This window comes from Aptenodytes forsteri, unplaced genomic scaffold (genome assembly GCF_000699145.1).
Source record: "Aptenodytes forsteri isolate BGI_AS27 unplaced genomic scaffold, ASM69914v1 Scaffold72, whole genome shotgun sequence".
Lineage (NCBI taxonomy): Eukaryota > Metazoa > Chordata > Aves > Sphenisciformes > Spheniscidae > Aptenodytes > Aptenodytes forsteri.
The window spans coordinates 6,323,865-6,348,887 of NW_008796193.1; the positions used below are offsets into that span (position 1 = coordinate 6,323,865).

The following is a 25,023-nucleotide window of genomic DNA, read 5'->3' on the forward strand; positions in this document are numbered from 1 at the left end:
ATTTTTTTTTTTTTTACACATATTTATGCTTATTTACATATGCAAGAAAATAATACTCAGATTCCTAAATAAAAAATTGGCTTCATTGCTTTGTCATCTCCAGGACTGAATTACCGTACTGCATAAACATCTGTTTCCTTGCTCAATTCCTAATTTTTCAGTTTTGGGGGAATATACCCACTATTGCTTAGCTATTCCATGCTATGTATAAGGGATTTAATTTCCTAATTTTCTGGCTGAGGGCATCTCTGCTCAGTGTTTCCAATTTTTATTTTAACTGACATTATTTCTCTCTCCTTTGTATTATGGAGTACTGTAGGACCACAGATGGTCTGGTTAATCAATCGAACTTGCAACCAAAACTGACAATGAAAAAGGACCTGTTCACACAAGAACTAAACATCCAATCAAACAAATCAAACAAAATTACAGAAAAGAATTAACATATTCCTATTTCATCCTTTGGCTAATGTGAAATTGTTCCTTAACATATATTATGTAACATTTTATGTCCAGGCATGCAAGTCCAGTAACTGGCCTTTCACTAAGCCATTTTAGAGAGTCAGTCTAGCAACAGGGTTTCAGAATGGTTTTGTGGCATGCAGCACACAAAATTCCTTTTCAGATTCCCTCCCATAACTCCTAAATCTAACACTGATCATACAGTGGTAAAAATTCTAACCAATGAGTCTGTCCTTAATTCTGTCATAGGACCAACCTGAAATTCATAGCATCATTTCCGAGGCAAACTGCCATTTTTTTCCTTCTGCAGCAGTATTTACACTGTCAACCTGATTTTAAATATTGCACATACTTCCTGATGACATTATCAGCTGAATTTGATCTTCTCTGTATAAAGGGCCACTTAATAGGAGGAGGAAGTTTCTTCTTACTACTTTATTTAGGTATGGTGAATGCTTATGCAAGAAACTGGTGATGAATGTCAGCCAAAAGGAAGAAATCCTTTCTTGCACCATGAAACATATTGATGTCATTGTCTCCCTGCTTCATTTAGGTTAATAATAGTTTCCTATCAATATTACATTAAATCAGAACAGGCTTTTTTATGGAGATATATACAGGAAAAAAAGCTGGTGCTTATATTTTTAAGTCCCGGTTGCAGCAGTAAGTAAAACATACAGTGAGTATCAGGATCAAATTGTAGCATCTGTCTGTAAAGATTTGTTGGTATAGAGCTGTCACCCACATGGCTTCTTGTCTTGTATTAAACAAGACAAGTGCAACAGAGAAACATGAAAAGTGTTAATAGTGCTGCAAGTCAGATGCAAAGGACAGAAAATTCAACAGATCTTCTGAAGCTAGTCCTTGGATGCAAAATTTTCAGTAAAGACATTTGTAAAAAAGTATTTTAACCATATTTTTAAAAAAATTAATCTTTTTTGAGTTAAAAAAATTTCATCCATTTTAATGAAAAGCCAGATTTTACTTATATCCCTTTTCAAGTAAATACGGCTTTCTTATTAAATCAGATATGGCACAAAAACTATTGCTCGTTTTGATTATGAACTTCTCTGTATTTTTCAGAGATCTGATTGAACTAAACAGCACAATTTATGATTTTGCCAGGGACTTTTACGAAAGCCAATCCTGATTAGAGAAATAACCTCCCATCTCTAGGAAAGAACATAGAAGAGGAGAGTCCTTGAGTCTGTCTGACTTTAGATTCGGTTACAAATGCAATGCACAGATCTAAGATGCTCTCTTCCGTTGACTTTGTCTTTCAGACAAACTATTCAGCCTTCGCACATGAGATCTGAATGTCATATATAGAACAGCAAGAGAAGTCTGAGGGGAAAATGGAAGTTTCCCAAGATGATGGCATACAAGGAAAGAATCAATATTAGGTTTGTAGTCCTAAGTACAAAGTTGCCTTTGCAGTGACGCTACATGGACTGGGTTTTTACCACTGCTTAAGTTTAATACCTAACTCAGGGGCTTAAGGTAGGCAGTTAGTTTACCTAAGTCTCCTACATAATCAGTGAAGAGTGTCAGGCTCCTCTAGAGGTGCTTCAGAGTAGAAGCCATACTTGTGGATTCTGAATTACTTTCTGAAAGAACATCATCTGCATTTAATCTCTCAATAGCCCAGGAAAATGTGTCTCCCTCATTTAGGCACCTATGTTAGGCATGTAAGGTTAGGCAATAGGAACTGCCTTACACATCTCTTTCCCTGTGTTTCTGCACTCCATTTCTATTACTTTCACAAATTTTGCTGCAGCTAGAAGTAGCAGATTTTATCAGTGCACTAACTGGTTCAACCACACTCTTTCCTGCTCTGATACTTCTGGTTGTTTGCATGTCTGAACAGCATCTCAGTCTTTGATCCCCTCTAGGGAGCACGCACTCTTAAATATGACTATTTTTAGTACCTCATCTATGACCATCTCCTCCAAGATGAAAGATGTCCCTATCTATATAACATGGGAAGGTGATGCCTACATAGGTTTGTGAACTGCGTACATACTGATGTGTGAAAATACCTATACAGGCATAGCATATTGTATTTTTATAATTATTTTTATAATTAATCAGTATGACTGTTACAGGCTCCTGTATTTCACCTGAATATCAATTTATTTACTTCTTGTAATTTTTCACACTCAGATAAAATCAATTTCCCACTTTTGAGAAGACAGCATACTGATTAATAAAAACTCCAGTCTACTGCATGTCCTCCCTCCTGTGATTTGCGGGCATGGAAAACACTGATACATTTTCTTTGCTAAGCAAAAAAATTCTGCAACAAGTGACACAGAAGAGAAGGCTTAAACTTTTTGAAGTGAAAAATTATAATACAATTCTTATGGAAGAGCCAGTACATTAAGAATGTGATTCCCTGCCAATAGAAACAATCTATACAGACTATGCAGACAGACAGCAAAGAGTGTAATCACTGTTTTGGGATCAGAGAGACATACAAGTCAGAAGGCTCCAGCAGTTTGGTTCCATCTCTCTCAGAGACCCTACTGGACACATCAGGTCTGGATCCAGCCTGCAGGTTATAGTATGGACCACTACCAAGTCTTTTAAAAGTGACCCAGTCACAATAGCTGATAACTACCCAGAGGAGGAAAGGCATAAAAGAGAGGGAAACCAGGCTCACTTTGTTACGGAGCAGATGTCAGTATCTCTCGGGGAGGTCACAGAGATGTAAATGGCTGCAGGGAAAAGAAAAGAAAAAAAAAAAAAAGGAGAAACTTTTTACAAGGGTATGTACTGATAGGACAACAGGTAATGGCTTTAAACTGAAAGAGGGTAGATATAGATTAGATATTGTCCTGGTTTCAGCAGGGATAGAGTTAATTCCCTTCCTAGTAGCTGGTACAGTGCTGTGTTTTGGATTTAGGAGGAGAACAATGTTGATAACACAGTGATGTTTTAGTTGTTGCTAAGTAGTGCTTACACTAGTCAAGGACTTTTCAGCCTCCCATGCTCTACCGACTGAGAAGGCTGGAGGTGCACAAGGAGCTGGGAGGGGGGACAATTGGCTGGGGGAGCTGCTGCTCGGGGACTGGCTGGGCATTGGTCAGTGGGTGGTGGGCAACTGCACTGTGCATCACTTACTTTGTGTATTATTATTATTATTATTTTATTTCAATTATTAAACTGTTTTTATCTCAACCCACAAGTTTTTCTCACTTCTACTCTTCCAATTCTCGCCCCCATCCCACCGGGTGGCGGGGAGAGTGAGCGAGCGGCTGTGTGGTGCTCAGTTGTCGACTGAAGTTAAACCACGACAGATATATGGAAGAAATTCTTCACTATGAGGGTGGTGAGGCACTGGCACAGGTTGCCCAGAGAAGTTGTGGATGCCCCATCCCTGGAAGCGTTCAAGGCCAGGTTGGATGGGGCTTTGAGCAACCTGGTCTAGTGGAAGGTGTCCCTGACCATGGCAGGGGGGTTGGAACTAGATGATCTTTAAAGGTCCCTTCCAATTCAAACCATTCTATGATTCTATGATTAAATATTCCCAGCTCCACAGCAGTCACTTTACAAGGGGAAACATGGAATCTGTCATGCTAAGGATTTATAAAAGGATGAAGACACACAATATACAGCAGACTACTGTATATTCAGGAATATCCATATCTCAGTCCTTCTGGAGACAAAGTGACGAATTTGCACAGTACTGAGCAGGTCTTAGGGAGCTGCTCATGAAACCCCTGGGGGTATTCTATCCAGCCATTCTCCTACGTAGGAATTTCTGTTATTCTTAGCAGGTAGTACATGAATGCCTGCTTGGATTACTCATGCTTCTGGGACACAAATCTATCTGGACATTTAGGCAGGAATTTGTAGGAAACCACAAGGTAGGAAAACACAATCTTAGGTACTCACTTCCTTTTTCTGTGCTTCCAGTTCTGTAAAATAAGGCCATGATATGACCTTCATTATAAAACACTTTGAGAGCTGTGGATGAAGAGTACTAAATAAGAACTAATTTTTATCATTAGGTTGGATCCAGAACCAAAAGTCGTCGGTTTTCTAGTTCAGCCTTACTCGTGACTATAATTATAATCTCACCAGAAGATTTTGGCCTAAAATGGCAGAAATCTCCTAAGGATAATTCCGAGTATTTCAGTGCTGTTCTATTAGAAACCCTAGCTTTACTTGAAACTCAAGTCTCAATGTCTAGCCTTACCTAAGCCTCATCATCTGTGTCTTACCATAATTCTTCATAGCTGCATTTTGCTATTTAAGAGTTAGAATGCCTGAAAATAGAATTACTATTTGCTCCCAAAACAGTTGTTTTCCTCTTTACTACAAACGGAATGAAAACAAAGCAGATACAAATGGACAGTGATAATTTCAAGCTGATTAGATTTTATAAAGCCATTCAGAAAATTATTTAAAGTAGATCCTGTGTTTCTGTAAGACCAAAAATACTACCCTCGGTTCCATCAGATTTCAGCTTTTTCTTGACAACCCCACTGCTCCTTTTGGATAGTTTTTATTCTTTTTTTAAACCTCTTTAATAGGAAAACGGAATCCTGCCTCCTGACAGCATACCAACATACCCAAAACAAGAAAGTACACGTATGCGCTGAGTTTCTTTTGCTACAAGCTTCAGATCAAGCCTTTGATGAGAAAAACACATTCTCTTTCTAAAGGTGAAACATTTCAACAAATATTGGTGCAATATATCTGCTTTATTATAAAGAAAATCCTCTTTAAGAAAGGGCTCTGAATTCAAATTCCCAATCCAAACTGTGCGTCACAGTCTGAATTTCCTAGTCTGATAGCACTACTAAAATGCCTCCCAGAGACTAAATTCAGCCTTAATTCAGGCTTGTCTGGACAGCAGAGAATTAAGGAAACCCCACAGCAGAGCCTAACAGCTCTAACAGCTTCGATGCTAACTCCCATATTCCCTCCACATAGAAAGTAGCCGGGCAAAGGAGCATTCCTCAAAAACAAACATTTAAGAGGAAGATGAAAGAATCCCCATCCAAAGTGGGCAATTCAGGAGTAGTCCAGCTCTAGATGATATTTCTTTTTAACGTCCATTGAACATTAATGATTATAACTCTAAATTTCTAACTTGTTTTATGATGTTCTCACTACATTACATCATGCTACCCTGTGTATAAAAACAATGGAACGAAAGCCTCTAATTTTAGCTGCCGTAAGTTAAAGAATAAATGGCAGCAGAAGTTTTCACTTATAATTGCAGGATTTTAGGTAGCTACAGAAAAAGTTATCGTTTCTGTACGTGAACAAATGCTCAACCATTTAAGCAAAATGTCAGAAATTGTAAGTAGTTGTGTATGCTTAAGAGTTAATGGTGAAGGTGTCAGTACGCTCCGAAATAGAGCCAACTTTTCCGTGTCACATTCAGCTTATTAATAACCCAATTATTTCTGTCGCAATGGCACACATCTCTCTTCGCTTTTTGTTATTGTTATGCAACTAGAATAGCTTTCAGAATCACTTTTGGCTGAGCTTGAACAGGTAAACTATAAAATTCAGCTAGAATCAAGTTTTATGCTGAAATGCTATTGAAATTCAATAGATGAATGTTGAGTGACATAGAGTATGCAATTATGCAAGAAGACTGTTTGCAACAAGCCATCTTGGAAGTACTTCCATTTGTGAGAGGATTTTTTCATATTCTGAATCTGAATACATTAAAAAGCCTGTAATCAGTTAATAGAGTCAAATCTGCAATTCTTAATTCTGAGTATCTTCTGTAACAAGATGAGCTTCTCAATTCTTGTGATTAACTTACAAACGAAGCCAAATAGAAGAAGTTGGTTCAGAAAAATCAATGCAGGGAATCATTGCCAGTTTTCTCATAAATATTTCTCCCTTAGAAACCACTGAAATTTACACTCTCTTTATCATGTGTTGTGTAGGGTTATACGCAATTACAGCACTTCCTACATAAAGTAATACAAATCTGGGTAAGATCTTGCATAAATGGATATAAAAATTATATGCAACCTCCTGGCAAATTGCCAAAGTGGCCCTTATGCTTACAAAATAGTGCATCAATCTAATCTAATCTCTGTGTGTACACATGTATGACAATATTGCCGCAAAGCTACTCTGTTTAGCTGTGTATTTTCATGACCTTGAAGCTCAGGATAATGTATTTTTTATTCTGTTCAGTATCTTCACACAAGGATATCTACAATCATTATAAAAAATCCCCAGTTGGGGGGGGGTGGGGGGGGTGGGGAGGGACTTCAACTGTTCAGTTTCTAAATTAAGCTACATCTGAAGTTAAAAATAGCCCTTCTTGCCTGAAGATGCTATGCTGCCTGAATTTAAATAGCCTGTTTCTTTCCCTGACAGATAACATTTATTCTGCTCTCTGCTGCTGCAAAAAAACACCTTCTATAAGGAGGCTACCTTTTTTTTTTTTAATGTCCAATTTCACTTCACCTAAGACAACAGAATTAAGTAGTCAGTGTTCTAGCCAGGATGTGTATCAATTTTCCCATAGATACATTTCTCAAATTTTACTAAATATACCTAAAACATGCATGTGTATATGTGTGACTTTTCCTAGCTCTTTGTGCAGATTTTTCCAGGAAGATCTATAGTAAGAATATATTGCCTGAAATGTAATCAGATTTCTACAATACACGTCCTAAAAGTGCTTGGGCCCATCCCTACCAACCTCTTTTGTTTTCATTTACTTTCACATACATATATATATTTTTCTAGATGTTTCATTGCTCATTCTAGATAAAAAGAAGTATTAAATGCAATTACATGCACTATACATGAAATGGTTTACTCACTGTTTTTCCACAAAGCACTGAATGGAAAAGAGTAGAAACTGTATCCTGTTTCTCTCTGGGGCTAACACAGAGCCAGCATAAAGATTTCTATCCTATCCATATTCCTACTGTGATCAGAGGCTGAGTGGTCAGAATTAAGTTACACAAGGCCTGCTTGTGCTACTCATGTAGAGTAACTCGGGCATCGGCTTTATATTGCATACAGATTAGAAAGGTAAAAAATCTTTTAAGCCATCCAGCCCCTTCTTGCCAAAGCAGGTTGATTCTTTTTGTTAAAATTTCTAGTGCATTGTAGTTTTAAAGTTTCAAGCACTGTATCCATGCTCGCCCCTGGGAAACTGTTGATTTTCCTCAATATTGTCTTGGTTTCGGCTGGGGTAGAGGTAATTTTCTTCCTAGTAGCTGGTACAGTGCTGTGTTTGGGATTTAGTACTAGAATAATGCTGATAACACACCGATGTTTTAGTCGTCGCTAAGTAGTGCTTACACTAGTCAAGGACTGTTCCAGCTTCCCATGCTCTACCGACTGAGAAGGCTGGAGGTGCACGAGGAGCTGGAAGGGGGCACAGCCAGGACAGCTGACCCAAACTGGCCAAAGGGATATTCCATACCATATGACGTCATGCTCAGTACATAAACTGGGGGGAATTAGCCAGGGGGTGGTGACCGCTGCTCGGGAACTGGCTGGGCATTGGTCAGCAGGTGGTGAGCAACTGCATTGTGCATCACTTGTTTTGTATATTCTTTTATCATTATCATGATTATTATTTCCCCTTCCTTTTCTGTCCTATTAAACTGTCTTTATCTCAACCCACGAATTTTACTTTTTTCCCGCCCGGGGGGGGGGGGGGGGGGAGGGGGAGGGAGTGAGAGAACGGCTGTGTGGTGTTTAGCTGCCTGCCGGGTTAAACCACAACAAATATTCGTTCTAAATTTATTCTGCCTTAATTTCATCATTTTATGAGAATTAAAATTAATCAGATTCACTTCTACATTTTAGGCAAGAAAATATGAAAGGCATACTTCTAATATACAAAAATGAAACTTGAATCTTGCTATATTGAGACAACCCTACTTTCCCCCTCTTTGTTAAACTGCATATTTTATATGAGCACTCCCAAAGGAATAGCACAGAAAGACTCAGGAATAAGTAAATGAAAGATGAGATGGATATAAGTACTCCTCTCACCCCTGAGCAAGACTTTCACATTGCAGTCAATTTGTGGACTAAAAGCCTGAAAGATCCCTGAAAGCTTTATAAGCATCAATAATATTTGCAATGATGTAAGCCAAAGGCAATGATCTAAATTCTGCAGTCCCTAATTAAATAAAACGCCCACTGAAGTCAATAGGAATTGCAGTCAATTAAGCTGTACAGTATTTCAGGTCTATAGCATTTTACATAATGTTACCACATAGCACCTACAAGTAGTTTTATTTGTATAGGGCACTGTTTGCAAGATGCAAGCCTCTGTGAAAGCAGACAGGACTGGAACACCCATATGTAGTTCAGTTATTTAGTTTCAGTTGAACCGAACTGCAGTCATCAATCAACACCACATTAAGGTAGGATACCTATTCACTTATCTAGGTGAAGCTATAAGGCTACTTTGATTTGTAGGCCTGAAACAGTAAGGTCAGTCTTGTTATAGGGGGACTGAATTTGACGCAAATTTTAGATAAAATGGGAAATAAAATTAAATTCTTGTGAAATTTGATGTGCACGTCCATAGCCCCAAATACTCATCATCAGAGTAATAGAATTTCTCTAAACGCACTAACCCAAGCTGTAGTATCAGCTGTTAAACACTTTAAAATAAACAGGTACGTGTCTGGCACAGACCTATCATGTTACAGGATAGTTTATACAAGGTACACTTGTGTCAGGACTTACAAGGCTCTGGGACTTCAGCATTTGTTAGAGTCCTTAGCTGTTACACCCCTTACTCAGCTTTATTACCAAGCATGTGAAATGAGAGCCACATGTGTTGCCACTGAGGAATCAGAGAGGAATGAGAGTCAGTCTGCAGCACTGGCACTGCAGATGGTTTGGTATCACTTCTGCTTCTGGGGAAGACAGGATCATGGCTGCCAGAAACCATTCACTGTGTCAGAGAGCTTCACAAAAGCATGTAATAATGCATGTAATGAGTCTCCAGAATCACGTTTGTGAGGCCTGGAGAACGTTTCTCTTTCCAAATGTAAACTACTGAGTCATCCTGTTCATGTGAGACAGACTGTATTCTCTTCCCAGAGAGCTCCTTTGAATTACTATTACCACCAGATAACAGATGTTACTCTCCAGGGAAGTTTTTCATACAAACTCTTATAATCGTACAGATTATTTCAACTTGACCTTGTAACTACAATAGAAAAACAAGATGAACTGGGGGATCTCAGAGGGCTGTGTGTTGTAGTACTTTGCATACCTAAGTAACTAGGCCCTGAACAACATGCATATCTAAGTAACTAGGCCCTGAACAACATGACTACTCAAAACACTACACAAAGAATAACAGATAACATCCACAGTCTTATAAGGTAAATACTACTTATTCCCAGCTTACATATGGAAAGCAGCAAGCCCTAAAGTGTTTAATGGACTTGTCCAACATCATACGGTAAATACGTAACAATTCAGGAATAAGTGATCCAATGTTCAAAAGCATCTATGTGTCTTTGAAACTTAGAGCCCACAGACATGCAATGAAACTCAAATTAAACCATTTGAAAATAGGATTAAAAGTATAAATTGGAAGCTTTTAGTAAAGTGGTTTAAAATGCCCATCTTCTGACAACTGCTTCTGTTTTAAACCACAAGACACTTTCTCTCTAATTACTTGTTCAAAGTGAACCTTAAAGTGCACTTTAAAAGAGACATTGTAAAGTACTGTAATACATACTAAATTTCAAACTTTCCCAACTATGCATACTTCTTCCTTCTGCATGCCTTTATTGTGTTCCTGGATTGCAGCTTTGGACAATAAAGCACATTTTCACCACTCTTTTTCAAAAATGCCAGTAAGTGGCAATTTAAAATCAGACATTTCTATTGTAACTATTCCTGCGCCTTCTGGCGCCACTTTAACTAAGTTCATGCAATTAAATTATTTCCCTAATGCCCTGAATACATGCATTTCATGATTTCACATCAGAGCTTTGGAGTTATGTCACCAGATCCCAGAAGTAATAGTGAATATAGTATAGAGCTATGCTTATTCATAGCAGTGGACAGTCAGGCCCAGGTAATGCAATAACAGTTTGGATTCCAAACAGCAGCGACAAAATACAGAACCGTAGGGCTTTGGTTAGATAAAAATGAATTAGTAAATTTTTCATCAGATGGTCTCATTAAAACTCACAGTATTCCTTTAAGAGAGATACTGTTCATTTAAAAAAAAATAACAACAAACCAGCAAAAAAAGTAATGCCAGATCACCTATCAGATAAAATAATCTATCAGGTCTCAGGAGAATGAACCTCTAACAGCAAAGGCCACAGTTTAGGCTGAGCTGTCCAGTGCAGTGATAGTACTGTTATCAATAATGATTTGCTTTGTCACACGCTATGTTTAGAAACTATTGTTCACTCAATGATTATTCATGTTCATTTATTTTTTGTCTTCTGTTTCGCAACGGATGAGGACTTTGGGCTACTGAATGTTTTTATATTTTCTTGCACTTATCCAGCATGTCTCAATCTTTCTAGGGTAAGCACTCCTTCTCTTTTGTCATCCTAACTTGTCCTCCCATTCATGAGTATCTCCTCGTTTCCCAGCCTGTGCCATACTTTTCCATCCTGGTCTGAAGCCTGACTTTTCATCAGTGGATCAATTTGTGCTGTTAATTCTTCCTCTTCTTTTCTATGTATTCAAAAGTAGAAGATAAGGAAACAACTGGAATTCACCACTCCAAAGTTTCCAGCAATAGACACGGCATTAAAAGGGTCAAATTGCTCGACAGCACTTATGCTGTGTCATGGGTAAATACTGTATCCCAAACTTTAGTGTCTGTCTCTATCCAACTTATCCTCCCCAGCTTACCACCCCAAACCCTACATACCAGCTTTATCGAGATAAAGATATCCAAGAACCCTGTCTTTTCCTAGCCTGCTCCCTGGAGCTCTCTACTACTTGGTTAGTTTACTGCATTCCCAATACAAGCACCGCTAAAACCACTTAGTTCCACCTAACCTTACAGCTTTCTTTCATTACTCCCAGTCTGTTTGCCTCCTGATTTCTCAGACTTGTTGCTGCAGAATTGCCTGTCTCCTGCATCACTCCTCAGAGCCACAAATACCTTGCCCTAATTGTTGACAGACATTATACTGTGAACAAATCACAATGCAACTTTATTCCCTTCTCCTCCTTTCTATCTCTCTGTCCCACTGTCTGAATGTAAATGCTATTCTCTGCATAATACAGTCACAGAGCATTTTCAAGTTGGAAAGAGAGAGGAGAAGTAGATAGGCAGGAAAAAGGTGAACAGAAAGACAAAGACTGAGGCTTGCTACACACCATCTTCTCCAGAAAGGTTTACCTCCGAGTCTCTCATTTGAAAACCTACTTTATTAATTAACATGCCTTACCTAGTTGTCATCATGTTATTTTTCTGCCATAAGACACCACCTAGAATAATACAAAATGGTCTGTTTGTGGTTTTGTTCCCCAGATTACTAAAAATGGTGGAATCATACGGAATGCTGATAAACTAGGAACATTAGATAATGATAAATTTTCTTTGAGCTTACTGATTTTTTTTTTCCTCCAGTGTGACCATTTAACTATTATGCATATCTTAAACTACTTAAAAGTGATATTCAGAACAGAGGTGTCAAAAAAACAGTAACAATTTTTAGAAAGAGGAAACAGGTCTACTTTCTGAATGTATTTTCTCAATAGCCTGATAAAAAGATCATTTTCACCTCAGACTAAAATTGTCACTCTCAATTTTCTTCTGTCTCATATATACACATCCAGACTCACTGCTGTGCTCCAGCTGTTTTGATAATGCAAAGCTATCATAAAAACATCTGAATACATAGCAACATCTAAAATTTAGCAACTGGAATTTACCATGCTAAATTAAATGCCCTAAATGTATATTTCCTCTGGGAAGAAGTGTGAGTCAAACTCACACTCTGTATGTATTTGTAATAAGCAGGAAATAGAGTGAAATAAATATATGTGCTTTACTCTGGTTAATATATGTCATGCCCATCACGACATGTAAGATTGCCAGGACGTGAAGCACATGGAAGCTATGCATAGGTGCAAATATATTAAGCAGCAAATAGTAATTTTCATGAGACAGTTACTATTTTGAACTTTGATACTTTAGCAATTCTGCAAGAAAAACAATACAACAACCTCTTCAATTGCCCCTTTCTCACAGGAAGCCAGCACACAAACAGAGGACTGTACCAACAAACATGCTCTTGGCTCAAAATAATTCCAATGTAGTTCATTTAGAACAACAACAAAAAAAAACCCACCCCAAACCAGCCACTTCAGTCATATGTGTTATAACCCAGATTACACATAAATACTCCATAGAAACTTCTGAGGTCATTGGAAACTTCTGAATGGATTTTTTTTGCCGCCTTTCCTATGTATTATTTATGTGCCCTCACATGCAAAAGAACAAAATTTGAGCCAATTCTGCAAGGCACTTGTCACCACCAGCTTCCACTGGTAGGATCAGTTCCAGAAAAAATTCTGCAACCTGGAGGCTCTATTTTCTTATTGCCCACAGGTGAGCAAAGAGTTAGCCTATGAGCCTGCAAGTGTCTATTTAATAGACAAAATTTAAAAACAACAGGAGCTCAAAATCTTTAACATCTTCTAGAACAGGGCTCAACTCTGGATTTTCAGTTTTCCAGTTGATGTGGCCTGTTATATACATAGAGTACAATGAAGACTATTCAGAACTTCCCATTTGCCTTAGAGGCAACCACAGTTAATGCTCTGTAATCTGCATTACAACACACTGTGGGATTTTTGTTTTTAATTAATTCTTTCAAAAATATTTTTGGGATGAGTGGATATATATGGTGAATGTAGTGGCGAGAAAGGCTGTGGGATTCATAATTACAAAGAGAATAAAATCCTGACCTGCTGTATATGCAGCACTACTAAGATTTCATTGTCCAAATTAGGCAAAACCTCTCTGCTATTACTTATTTCAAGGTCAGCTACAGGTATAGCAAAAAAAATTGGTAATGATGCTTAGTGTTTTGAATAAATCCAGACAAAGCTGTTAATAAAATAGAAAAGAAAAATCCTCACTTACCTCAATAGTTGTAAGCTGTTATTTCACACTCTGCAAACTTTCACTCCCTACTATCTAAACAAAAGTTCTGCAATCTTGATGCTAGAATAGCTCTCAAATACATACTGCAGAATACCAAAAAAGAGAAAGCCTATGTTGTCCTTACTAGCAGGCATCTCTCCAGGGATGATTGGTCATTACCCTGGCAACCCTCACAAATGGCAAATGACGTAAAGAGAGTGGGAAAAAAGCCACTGAGAGCAGAAAGCACTATATGCATTATAGATAGTTCTGAGAATCCATGCTCAGATATGCATTAAATGGCTTCAGAGGAGCACAAGAGGATCCATTTTACAGAGATGCCTGCCAAGGTGAATATGAAACTTTCTAATTTTTTTCATAATCAAAGCATTGGGAGCATCTTTAAGTCTTTAATTGAAGCAAATTGGTTTCTGATTATTTTAATAATTCAGACACTGTTTTTATTCTCTTTTTTTCAATTCTATTAAAATTTCCCATTAAAATAGCTCACAGTGGTATTCAGACTAGAGTGGATGTAGTTTTTTTTTTTTCTTTTTTCTTTTTTTTTGTATTCAGACGAGTGGATGTATTTTTCATTATTCCTTTTCACTTTATTGTTACGTAAAAGTTACTTATTATATTAATTCACATTAGCTCTCATACTCTTCTATTATATTTATTCACATTAGCTCTCATATTCTCATTTTTACCTAACAATGCATTTGTACAAATTGTGCAAGAGTTCTTGTGTTTATGTCATTAGAAATAAACACATTAGCAGTTGTATTTAGTGTTACTGATTACTATACTCTGCCTAAAGAAGACAAGATTCTAGCCAAACATCAGAGAACAAATTAAAAAGCATTTTGTTACTTTTGCACAGCATGATCACAGTGAATTTGACCACACTATGATGTGTACATCACAGAGCTAAAGAAATTTGGGTGTGACTAATTCTTCCACAATTAGATGGAAAAAATCACAAGTAAGATAAAAAGGAAATCTGCTTTGAGATTCTTTAGCATCTGCACCACTCTTCTTTAGACCATTAAGTAAAACTGAAGGAATTCTGGGTACAAAACCCAAGAAAAGCGTCTTCCACCCCTGCTTGCACATGTTACCAATTACAATTCAGGATCAGGCATCCTTTTACTTGCTCTTCTTTGGACCTCAGGATTTCTGTATTCCTAAATGCACATAAGCCAACTTTCAAGGAGCATACTGGAAAGCATTAGCACTCAGATCATTTTATAACCTAAAGGAAAGGGCACAATTCTCAGAGATGAAATAAGAAGAACTGAGGAAGTAAGTGAACCAAGGTAGCTGTTCTAATCACTTAACTATTATGTAAAAGTTGGATGGGAATGGCTCTACCATGACAACTGAGTTTTGTGCTGAACTCCTGATGAAAACACGTTAGATGTATTTGAACTCTGCCCCACTTCAAACCTGAAATGAAGTAGAAGTAACCAGTAGCTGCAACTAGGATATTTCTGTACCTAGCTGCCTAAATACACTTAGTTAAAACTTTTTGGAGTAAAATTTAGCACTCATTGAAATTTAGATGCATTCAAATTTAGGTGTCTTCGAAGAAGAGGACAGACAGGCTTTAGAAGCCCAGCTTGTTCATACAAGAATAAAGGCAAGAAACTTTGCCAACACCTAAGTTAAAAAATTACATCTAGGTCCTTCAAGAGCAAACAAACTGTAAAGCTAGGAAGAATCTGCGTATTAAGCACAACGTACATGTCTGCCAAAGAAATCCTGTTAAAAATACGATTTCCTAAGTGTAACAGAATGAAGACTCTGAACTGATAATTGTACAGAGAAGTATATGCACTACTTCACCAAATAACGAAGTTGATGTAAAAGAAAAATCTTTATCAGAACAGTTGCTCTGGAATAGTGAGATTTCCTTACGGACATAGCAACACTCAGAGCCCTCAGTTTCAGGGTGTGGCAAAGGCACAACATTGCTGCACCGTTGCTCTGCACTTGGAAAGAGCCTACTGACACTAAACATGAATTAGCGTTACCCTCTGGTTGCTTTTGGTCAGACTGGAGATTTGACTGAATCTTGTACAGCTCCACAATTAGAAAGCAGAGTAACAAAAGGGAAGACAAGTATCTTCACTCGTTCTCTTTCCACTTGTTTCCAGTCAGAGTGTTAGATCTATACAGAATCACCATCCACCTGAGAGAAAATGTAACTAGATCAGCAGCAGGGCCCCTGATTGTCCTCATGACTAGGGCAGTGAGCTGAGATTTAAGGAGACCCAAGTTATTTAACTCAGCTATAGTACTAGCTTGTTGGATGAGTTCTCACAAAATGTTTCCCCAGCTGTACAATGTGAATAAAGAGTCTAACTCCTTTAAAAAGTGCTTTCAGTGCTATCACTGAAAAGGTTTATATAAGAAAGGGCTTCATTTTTATTACTTTCAAAATCTACTATCCCCCTGCAATCAGGAAGAAGGCAGTACACTTGTATCGTGACAATTTTCCAAAAAGGCTGAATGAGACATTGCAAGTGACTGAATTTTATGACAAAACAAGTAATGAACAGAAGAGATATTCAAAAGATAATGCTTCACCAGGTGTACTTTATTTATTTGCTGAAGACAATTTTTAATTATTTAAACTCTGGCAACATCATACTAGCAAATGTTCTGCTGGGTTATAATTGACAGAAATATCTTGATCTGAGTGAAGTGGAACCTCAGTATAACATTACCTTTGATACTACATTTTTTCCTGACAGGAGGACAGAAAGCACTATTTTGTGTTTAGAAACCACAGAAGGCAAAGTTCACCAATATGTAGATGGCCAATGCATCCTCTATGGTTCCCGTAAATCTTCTGTTCAATGGTCTAAATCTAAGCTGCTCATTTTTTTCACAATTACCCTTTGCAGAAATTTAGATCCAACTACAATCTTTCTACCTACCTTCCACTCATTACTACAACTGAACAAAAATCTTACCCTCAGTGTTCCCAAACATGCTTTTTAAGAACAAATGCAGCCTGTCACGGACATATTTTGTATGAAATGTTATTACTATATAAGACCAAAAAGTATTTTTAAATATACAAAAACTTTCTGTGTTTTTGCAAAAAGATGGTCTTAACAAAACCTTCATCTTTTCTAATCATATCCAACCCTACCAATTCACTTTTGTCTCAGCATGTGAGATTGACTCATGTGAATGTTCTGGGCAGCACAACGGGGACAAATCCAGTCAATGAATGGGGAGAAGGGGTGCAGAGCTGGTGCAGAGCTGCAGTCAGGGAACAAGGCTTCTAACAGAGTCTTAGGAAGAGGCACAGAATGTTACACCCATTTCATGACATTGTGTCAGCCACGCTGCTGAGTCTAACATACGTAGTGCCTGATGGAAAACTGGGTTGCCAATCCTTGAAGAATCCTTTCCATACACTGATAAAATTTGCCAATACATTAGAAAATTAAATTAAAAATTGGTCAGTGCATTAAAAAAAGATTGGAGACAGAAATAATCAGATAAGTAAGTTATTACTGATTTTATTCTGAGTGATTCATCCCAGGAAAGGATCAGCTCACTCAAGTCAGCGGGAGTTAAAAAGTCTGCAGGATTTTTCTGGACCAACCATTTAAATGCTTGTGAAATGCATCATGTTGCAGAATCCAGCCACTTAAACATGTCTGTAGTCACCTGGCGTAAAAGACAATCACACAGGGCCTCCTCCGTACTTTCCAAGTTCTGTCCTTCCTCTTATGTGTGTCTACTCCAATCTGTTTTTTGAGAAAATTAGCTCAGGTTTTAGCAGACCCAATGCACTATATGCCAGAGAGTTACAGAAAATAAAAAAAAAAAAAACTATCAGAACATATTATTTCTATAAAGGCCCTTACACTGTCATGTCATGTAAACGTCAGAAAGGGGTGAATCATGATTTTTGTTTCCTAAGCTATGAATATGATTCCAAACAATACACTGTTAAGTAAGCAAATTATTTTTTTCTTTCTCTGTCCTTCTAGAGGACAGATGTGTGCCTTGTCAGATGATTCCAAACCCATTATTAATGTCCTTGCGCTTCTCCATTAGCGATATTGCAGTAGACTAGCTGATGTCAAGGATGCCAGTGTTGAAAGATAACAACATTCCTTAGTTGGCTTTCAGCATTCCCTGGCTTTCACATGATTTGGCTTTAACTGGAAACATTATTACACTGAAATTCAGTGAGATAAACTAAGGAATAGAAAGTACTAACATTCAGAAAATGCAAACATCTGAACATGAACACACTGCTGTTAGTATCCTTTAGTACTCAATTTTAATCAAATTCACAGACACAGTCTGCTCTAACACAGATGCACCCAAAACCAGCAATTCATTAGTCTCGCTCCATCTTTTTTCCAGTTCCAGCATTTGTCATCTAGCACCTTTGTGACTCAGACCAGTCTCTCCTGACCCCATAAACTATGTGCCAAAATATTCCAATAGTGACAACCACCTTAGCTGGGGAACCCTGGGGCAGGAAAACTGGAGTATTCTGACAAGAAAGGACGGTGGCAAGTCCAGCCATTCCAACACAGGACAGGGCAAGGTCATACAGCCACCAGTGATGATGACACCTGCAGTCTCTGCTGAATTACTTTCAGGGCTAGTAGTTCAGATTAACCATCAGCTAGCAAGTCAACCAAACCACGCTTCTGGTACGTGACACAGCCTCAGGATCCATACAACACTAGAACTTCTAGTAAACTACATAGATCTTAAGTGCCTAGCACTGGCTATCCCTGTAGCACCAGCAAACATGAAAGCACTCGTATACACTTAGAGAAACTGTGTTTACAACTTTAAGGCAGATCTAAACAAGCCATTGAAAATAAGCAGCTTCTGAGAAATACAGCTTAAAAGGCCTGGTTTCCTCCAGTTGTGTTTCATGTTTGGATTCTTTTGTGCACCTCAAAAAGCAAAAACTTCTGATCAAAGCTCTTACTAGGATAAAGGTATTCATGCAGTCTGTGTTCTAGATGGATTATCTGTTGTCAACTAATATAATATAATATAGCTTATGCTGCAACCTTATAATCTGTGGAAACAATCAAAAAGGTAGCATAAGCCCAGTTTCCTAAAAGCACTAGTTTAAAAATACCTGAGACTTGCTCACATTAGTTCTCCCCTACCACAAGCATCCCACAGTGCTAGACAGTTTTCTATCTCTATTTTTCTTGATTGTTCAAAGAAAACAAGTATCACGACTCACAATAAAACTCTCCCCCTAAAAGCCTGCTCTAGTTAAAAGGTTCAAGAAATTAATAAATACAAAATACCAAGACTGTCATGGAGTGGTGCTCGTATATGCTGTTTATGTCCTGTGAGAAAGAACATCCCTGACCACCCTCCTAGCCAGTATTCCCTATGACATAGCTAATTTTCATATAAAGGAGTAAATAATGAAGACTACCCACACACGTAAGGTGACATATCAGGACTCAAGGAAAGCGCATCATCTGCAGATCTTGTCAAGTTCTGCACTGTACGACATCTTTTCCTGACAACATTTGGAAACACTGATTCCTCTCAATTTCACTTGCAAGGAAGATGCCTTGGGTCTGATGCACCTCTTGGCTACAATTATGCTGCACTGAAATAAAAGACACTGTGCCAGTGTAAAAGTGGTGAGAGAGAAGAATCAGACTCCAAGATAACCACATAAGTGGAAGAAAAAGGGATTACAAATTTGCATGTGATATAAAAATCAGAATTCTTATAATAGTTACTAAAAACGCCATGAACTTATCTGTTACAGCAATTTCAATGATCATCAAATAATGCAAAGATTTTATCTACCACCCCAACGACTTTTTAAAATGGAGCATATTAATACAGATGTGTGCTGATGCTGTAATTTAGCAGCTGATACTTTTGAACAGTAATAGCATGACTGCCCTAGAATACAGATTTTCTGTGAATAAATATTCACATAAAGCACTGCAATCCTCAGCTTCCCTGTATAAATCGGTGTCTCCTGAATAAAAGCACACCCTTTTCTGCATCAGACTTCTTGCTGCAGTGCAACTGCATTGCTCTACATACTCATTTTGGATGATAAAGTACATACTTGTCATAGTAATGACCTAAATGAATTCAGGAAAAAAGTGACAATCTCTTTGCAAACATGCCCATCCAGCAAATACACTATTATTTTTCCTCACTACCATTTAATAATTAAGTTTATAACAATCTCTTTTTTGTAATACAATAAATAAATCTAGAAAATCAAGCCAATACCTTGTTTTTTGAAACCCAGTAGAAATAATGCTACTCTAGTTTGTACTCCAAAATCTGCTACATTGATGTTGATTGTCAGTGTCTCTGCCCCCCGCTTTCCCTATGCCCTTTCCTGGTGGTAGAACAAACGTTGCACAGAATAGACATGGTTACACCAAAACCTCCCCTTCACAACAAACATTTCCAGATGTCAAGTGAAAACAGCTTTCTATTGTAAAACAGGCCAAGATTCCAAGCCTAACGGGATTCCAAAAAGGTAGCATAGAAAGTGTCATGACTCCTATAAGATCATTGATTAGCGCACAGCTCTACTCCCAAGACTGCCTTATTTCATCCAATAAAGAATGCATATGCAGAAATAGGCACTCGGGGCTTTTCCCTCTCAGAGGAGTAGGTTAATCAGCAGCCTGTCCTTTTGGATTCCTTACCTCTGACTGCACAGAGCCATGATTCTTAGCTGCATGGTATCGCAGTTTGAAACTGCTAGTGAGGCAACACAGCACTCTCCTGGAAAGTTGGGAATAGGAATTTTAACCTTGCGAGGCTGAAGACAGAGCATCTGACCAAGAAACAGGAGATCTGTGCTCCACGCTACCTGCTCAGCTATTATAGCCAAATTGCCATTCTAGCAGTAGGAAGTGCAGAGGATCAAAATGCCTCATATAATGGTAAGGCTCAGCTGACACAAAGATCTTCTGTTTATCAGGCTAAGCTGGCTTCCCAACTGTAAGTAGCTTTGTTTCTACAGATGAGAGGTACTGAGTCAGGTCAGATTTGGCCCAGCAAATAAGCCCTGCAAGAATCCAGAGTGACTACAGACTAAGCACTAAGCCTGAAACAGTAAGTTCTGCCAGATCTGCACCAAATGAGACATATGCACACAAGAGACTCATTTGAGAAGGGCAATATAGGCACACTTAAGATCTGGCCAGGGCTGGCTTAGCCCAGCAGATCTATTACCTTTGAACCAGTTCCAGGCAAATGTTGCTGTACCACCTTCAGACCTAATCTGGCTCTGTGAATTCATACTATGCCTGAGCTAAACAAGAAAAGTGGTCCAGAGTCCTCCAATTTGGTTTCACAGGAACCACTTACAGTTCAGAACAATAAAGCGGCACTAATATTATGTGGCTTTTTTCCCCATTCTCCAGTGTATCCTAGCCGCTATTATTCCAGCCAGTCAGCTAGAATCTCAGCATGCATTCTCTTTTTTTTCTTCCCCCTCTCCAAAAACTAGTCAGACCATCTATTGGTGATGGAAAGTTGACTGTATATTAACAGCAAGCACCATCACCTCTTCCTTCAATAATGTTCTAAAGTAAGAGCGAGTCATGAGTCTTTTACAAAAGGACAAGTTAAACACACCAGCTCCAAAAGATTTTGGAACATATATCCCCATAACTGCCTGGCTGGAGTCACAGGCAGGTTTCAGACATATCTTGGCTCCTCAGCATTTTCAACCGCTAAGCCCAAACACCCTGTACAGTGCTTATGCTGTCGCAAATCCAGGTTTAAGGTGTCTGTCTTTAGTGCGTTTTATATGAAACATAATTCAGCGCTTGAATTCCAGTCTGAGGTAAGAACCTAAAGGTCAGGTGTGGCAATGTTGAGGCCCCTTAGTGAGGTTTAGCATTTAGTTTGTGTTCTAGCTCTTTCTCTGCAGAAGGAGGATTATAGCATATTTATAGTCACAGCATCCCTGTAAAGAAGAGAAGTATTAAAATTGACAAAGTACCTAAGTACTTTAGCAAAGAAAGTGGAAAGTTGAGAGGTCATACAAAGTGCTTGAGTGAATGAGTGTTACTGATTATTTTGCTTTTTCATCTACAGACGCTTTTTTAGTTCACATAAACATTTAAGACCTCTTCTGAAAATAAGAAAAATAAAACCTTTAACGTGCATTTTGCAACCGAGAAACAAGAAGGAACACAGACATTATGAATAACCCATTGTCACAGCCAGTCTGCTGCCACATCTAAAAGCTGGCACTGCAGTCTGGGAGATTGACTGGCAGTTGTATGGCACTGTTCAAAAGCAACAGGCCATCAGCCACCCAATGGGGAAGTGCAGCTTGTTGAGAAGCAAAAAAATCATTCTGTTCAGTTTTGGCTTGACATATACATCACTTTCTACACTGCTTTATATTACCAGAAAGGTGAAAGCACTTGCTTGAAACAATTACATCTTAATGAAGTTTTAAAAACCTCAAAGCAATAATCAGCTTCAGATTCTCCAGACTATCACTGATTAAATTAACTTTTGCCTACTAGTAAGCATCATCATTTGGAGTCTTGATTCATGCCTCACTTTTAAAATGATTCTTCTGTTTATTCCTGTGGACAATTTATGTTAATGCCTGACTCTAGCGTTATTATATACAATGTCACATACAGTAAATCAGTACGTGATACTCCCATGAAAAGCACATAGTTTGCATTATACCTATACCTGCAACTCCTGCTGAGATACTATGGCCATTTGTACCAATGTGGGAACCTAGATAAAATACATTCATTCTTTCTATCTACTTTGGTTTGATAATCCTTGCTTCTGAGGAAACTAAGCAAAAATACTTAAAAAAAAAAAGTATTTGTGGACGTTATGGACAGTGGTGGCAAAACTCTAGATTTCACCTGCTCTTATGCAAACATAGGATAATGTGCAGGAATTCACTGAAATAATCCTAGATTTGTGTCTCTTTAAGCAAGGTTGGACTCTGCTCAAAAAAGATGCCTGGAGTCTATTTCTCTTGTGCATTGAACTTTGTAGGGTCATCCTCACTGCTGTAAAGCAAAGTCACTGTAAAATGTTATCAAACCACAGTGATGATGTTCTACACATTTTCCACTGATGTAAATGCCTATAAAAGTGCAAGGCAGAGAAAAGTAAGACAGGTCTTACATGTCAGTCTAAATTTCCTTCCCTATATCCTCCAGGCTTCTTAAGGATTACACAGATTTGGCTTTATTTCCTTATGTTTGTCAAATCCTGAGACTTCTAGATACCAGCATGATTTCCAGTGCACATTACCTTGCAGTTCTTACTATCGGTCCCGATCAACCACTGGAGCAGTAAAGATGAGTCAAGCACAGGCACGCCCTCTCTCCATGCCTCACACAGCCACAAGCCTCTTTACCCCGGCACACATTTTCTGATGGCATCACTGGGAATTCTTCTGTGTTGAAGAAATACTGGAGAAAAATAAAGCAGCAGAATGCTATGTTTGTTTCTGGCTTGCAGATCAATCAGAAGTAGCTCTTATGCAGAGAGCAGGATCTGGCTCAAAGTGTCATTTATCATATGACTACAATGAACCATTACTACAAATACAAGTACAAGCATGAGCTAAATGAAGATCCTCTGGCATTGTAATTCGAAATTTTCTGAACTGCTTTTCCCATCTGCAATTAATTCCTCTTCCTCAAACAACTCTACCTTGGGTATTAGTGCCACATACTGGAAATCATGATAACACATTAACTTTAAAAGATTTCATAATACAAAATCGAGATGCACTGACTTTACGAGGTATAGTTAGTGAAACAGCAGTATTTATATTTATCTTTCTAATGCTAGCATCTGTACTTTGTAGTTGTACTGTATTATAACTTATGTAAAAACTTACATTTCTTAATTGTATGATAAAATTATGAATTTTCCTCATTAAAGAAAGAATCAAACTGTGTCAAATTAAATTCCTTACCCTTGAGAGTTAATAAGTCCAACCACCTCCTGATATTCCCATAATTGTGTTTAAAAAACCCCACCCAACTGATTGTCCCTTACTGTTGGATTTTACTATTTTTCCTATGTTTTGATTCAGGATAAGACTTAAAGGGGGATTGCTAGTCACCAGCCTAAGGTTAACTGTAGCATCTTGGGAGCTGGAGTCCAAACATACACATCTAGCCTGCTTTTCTCCTTCACTAGCATAAAGTTTACTGGAATTTGTAATAATCTGTTCTATTCACAACAGCTTTACAAACCTCCTGAATAAAACTACTGGGTACATCAAATGCAAATTTTATCTCTCTTCTTACTTCACTGATTAAATTCAGTGTAAATAAGGAGATATAATTGAAACTTAAGTTACAAGTTAGAGAAAAAAACAAAAACATTTGTAGGAAGTTCTGAACTCCCTATCAAAATAAGACAATGCGAGACTTACAGCACTAATTTTTGTCTTACGGTGAAAATATAAGAAACACTTTTTTATTATTTACAGTCCAATAATTAATTGCTATTAAGATCACTCATTATGCTATGTAACACTTTATAGGTAAACGTAAAGGTAATAAATAAAAATGTCATTCTATTCTGCTGACTAAATATAATCACTTGGAGATCCTTACTACAGTATTACAGAAATAAGCTATACCTCTTCTGTGAACTTGAAAAGAACACTCATGATTACAGTAAGCCATACACAAAAACTGCCCACCAAACCAGTCCTCCATTCCCTCCAAAAAAAAACCCGTCATATAGGAATTTAAAAAGGTGCACACCAGGAATGCTTGCACTTTAAGCCAATTCCTCTATTCTGCACTTAGAATTTTAGTCTTCTCTAGTGCTAACCTCTGGTTATGCCTGAGGTCTCTTTCTTTTGTTTCCTTTAATTCCTACAACTTTATAGTTTTCCCTCTCTGGTTGTTCTGGCTGAGCGCCAAGTTTGGCTGAGAACTCTTGACACCAAACAAGGCGATCTGAAATCCTAATTACAAGTTTAACTGCTAAACAGGCAGCTGAGCTGACAAATCAGAACTGCCCAACTATCCAGACAAGCCAGCCTCATGGATCAAGGTCTGAGGTGCAAAGGAGTGCCCCAAGCGAGAAGGGAACACAAGGTTGGCACATCAAGATATACTTTAAACACGTTTTATTCTCAGTGGAAGAGCCCAAAGGAGCAGTGACGGTAGCAAGGGAAGGACTCGGGGAGAGCCCAGCTGCAGTAACTGCCGCTCCTTTCCACAGCCAGCCTCTCTCCCCCAGAGGCGCTCCACTCACCCCACTCCTCCGTATCCCCTCATGCGGCAGCAAGCCCACCCCACGAGCCCTCAGGACTCCCAAGCTACCCCTCCCCATTCCACCGAACCCAGCAGCCTTCCCCTCAACCCTCCCCACCTCATCCGCCCTCCCAGGCCTCACCAGCCCGCTCCTCACACCTCCCCGCCTCGCCCCTCTCCTCA

At 38.4% G+C, this 25,023-nt stretch overlaps 1 protein-coding gene across 1 annotated transcript in view; it reads right to left on the reverse strand.

Annotated features, from left to right (window-relative positions):
* Positions 1-25,022, reverse strand: part of GNB4 (G protein subunit beta 4) — a 78,680-nt gene extending 53,658 nt beyond the window's left edge. The window contains exons 1-2 of the mRNA XM_009288041.1: positions 24,983-25,022; positions 22,868-23,028 (exon numbers count right to left, since the gene is read on the reverse strand). The gene's annotated coding sequence lies outside the window, so the exon portion shown is untranslated. The remainder of the gene's footprint in view (positions 1-22,867; positions 23,029-24,982) is intronic.
* Position 25,023: the final 1 nt, after the last annotated feature.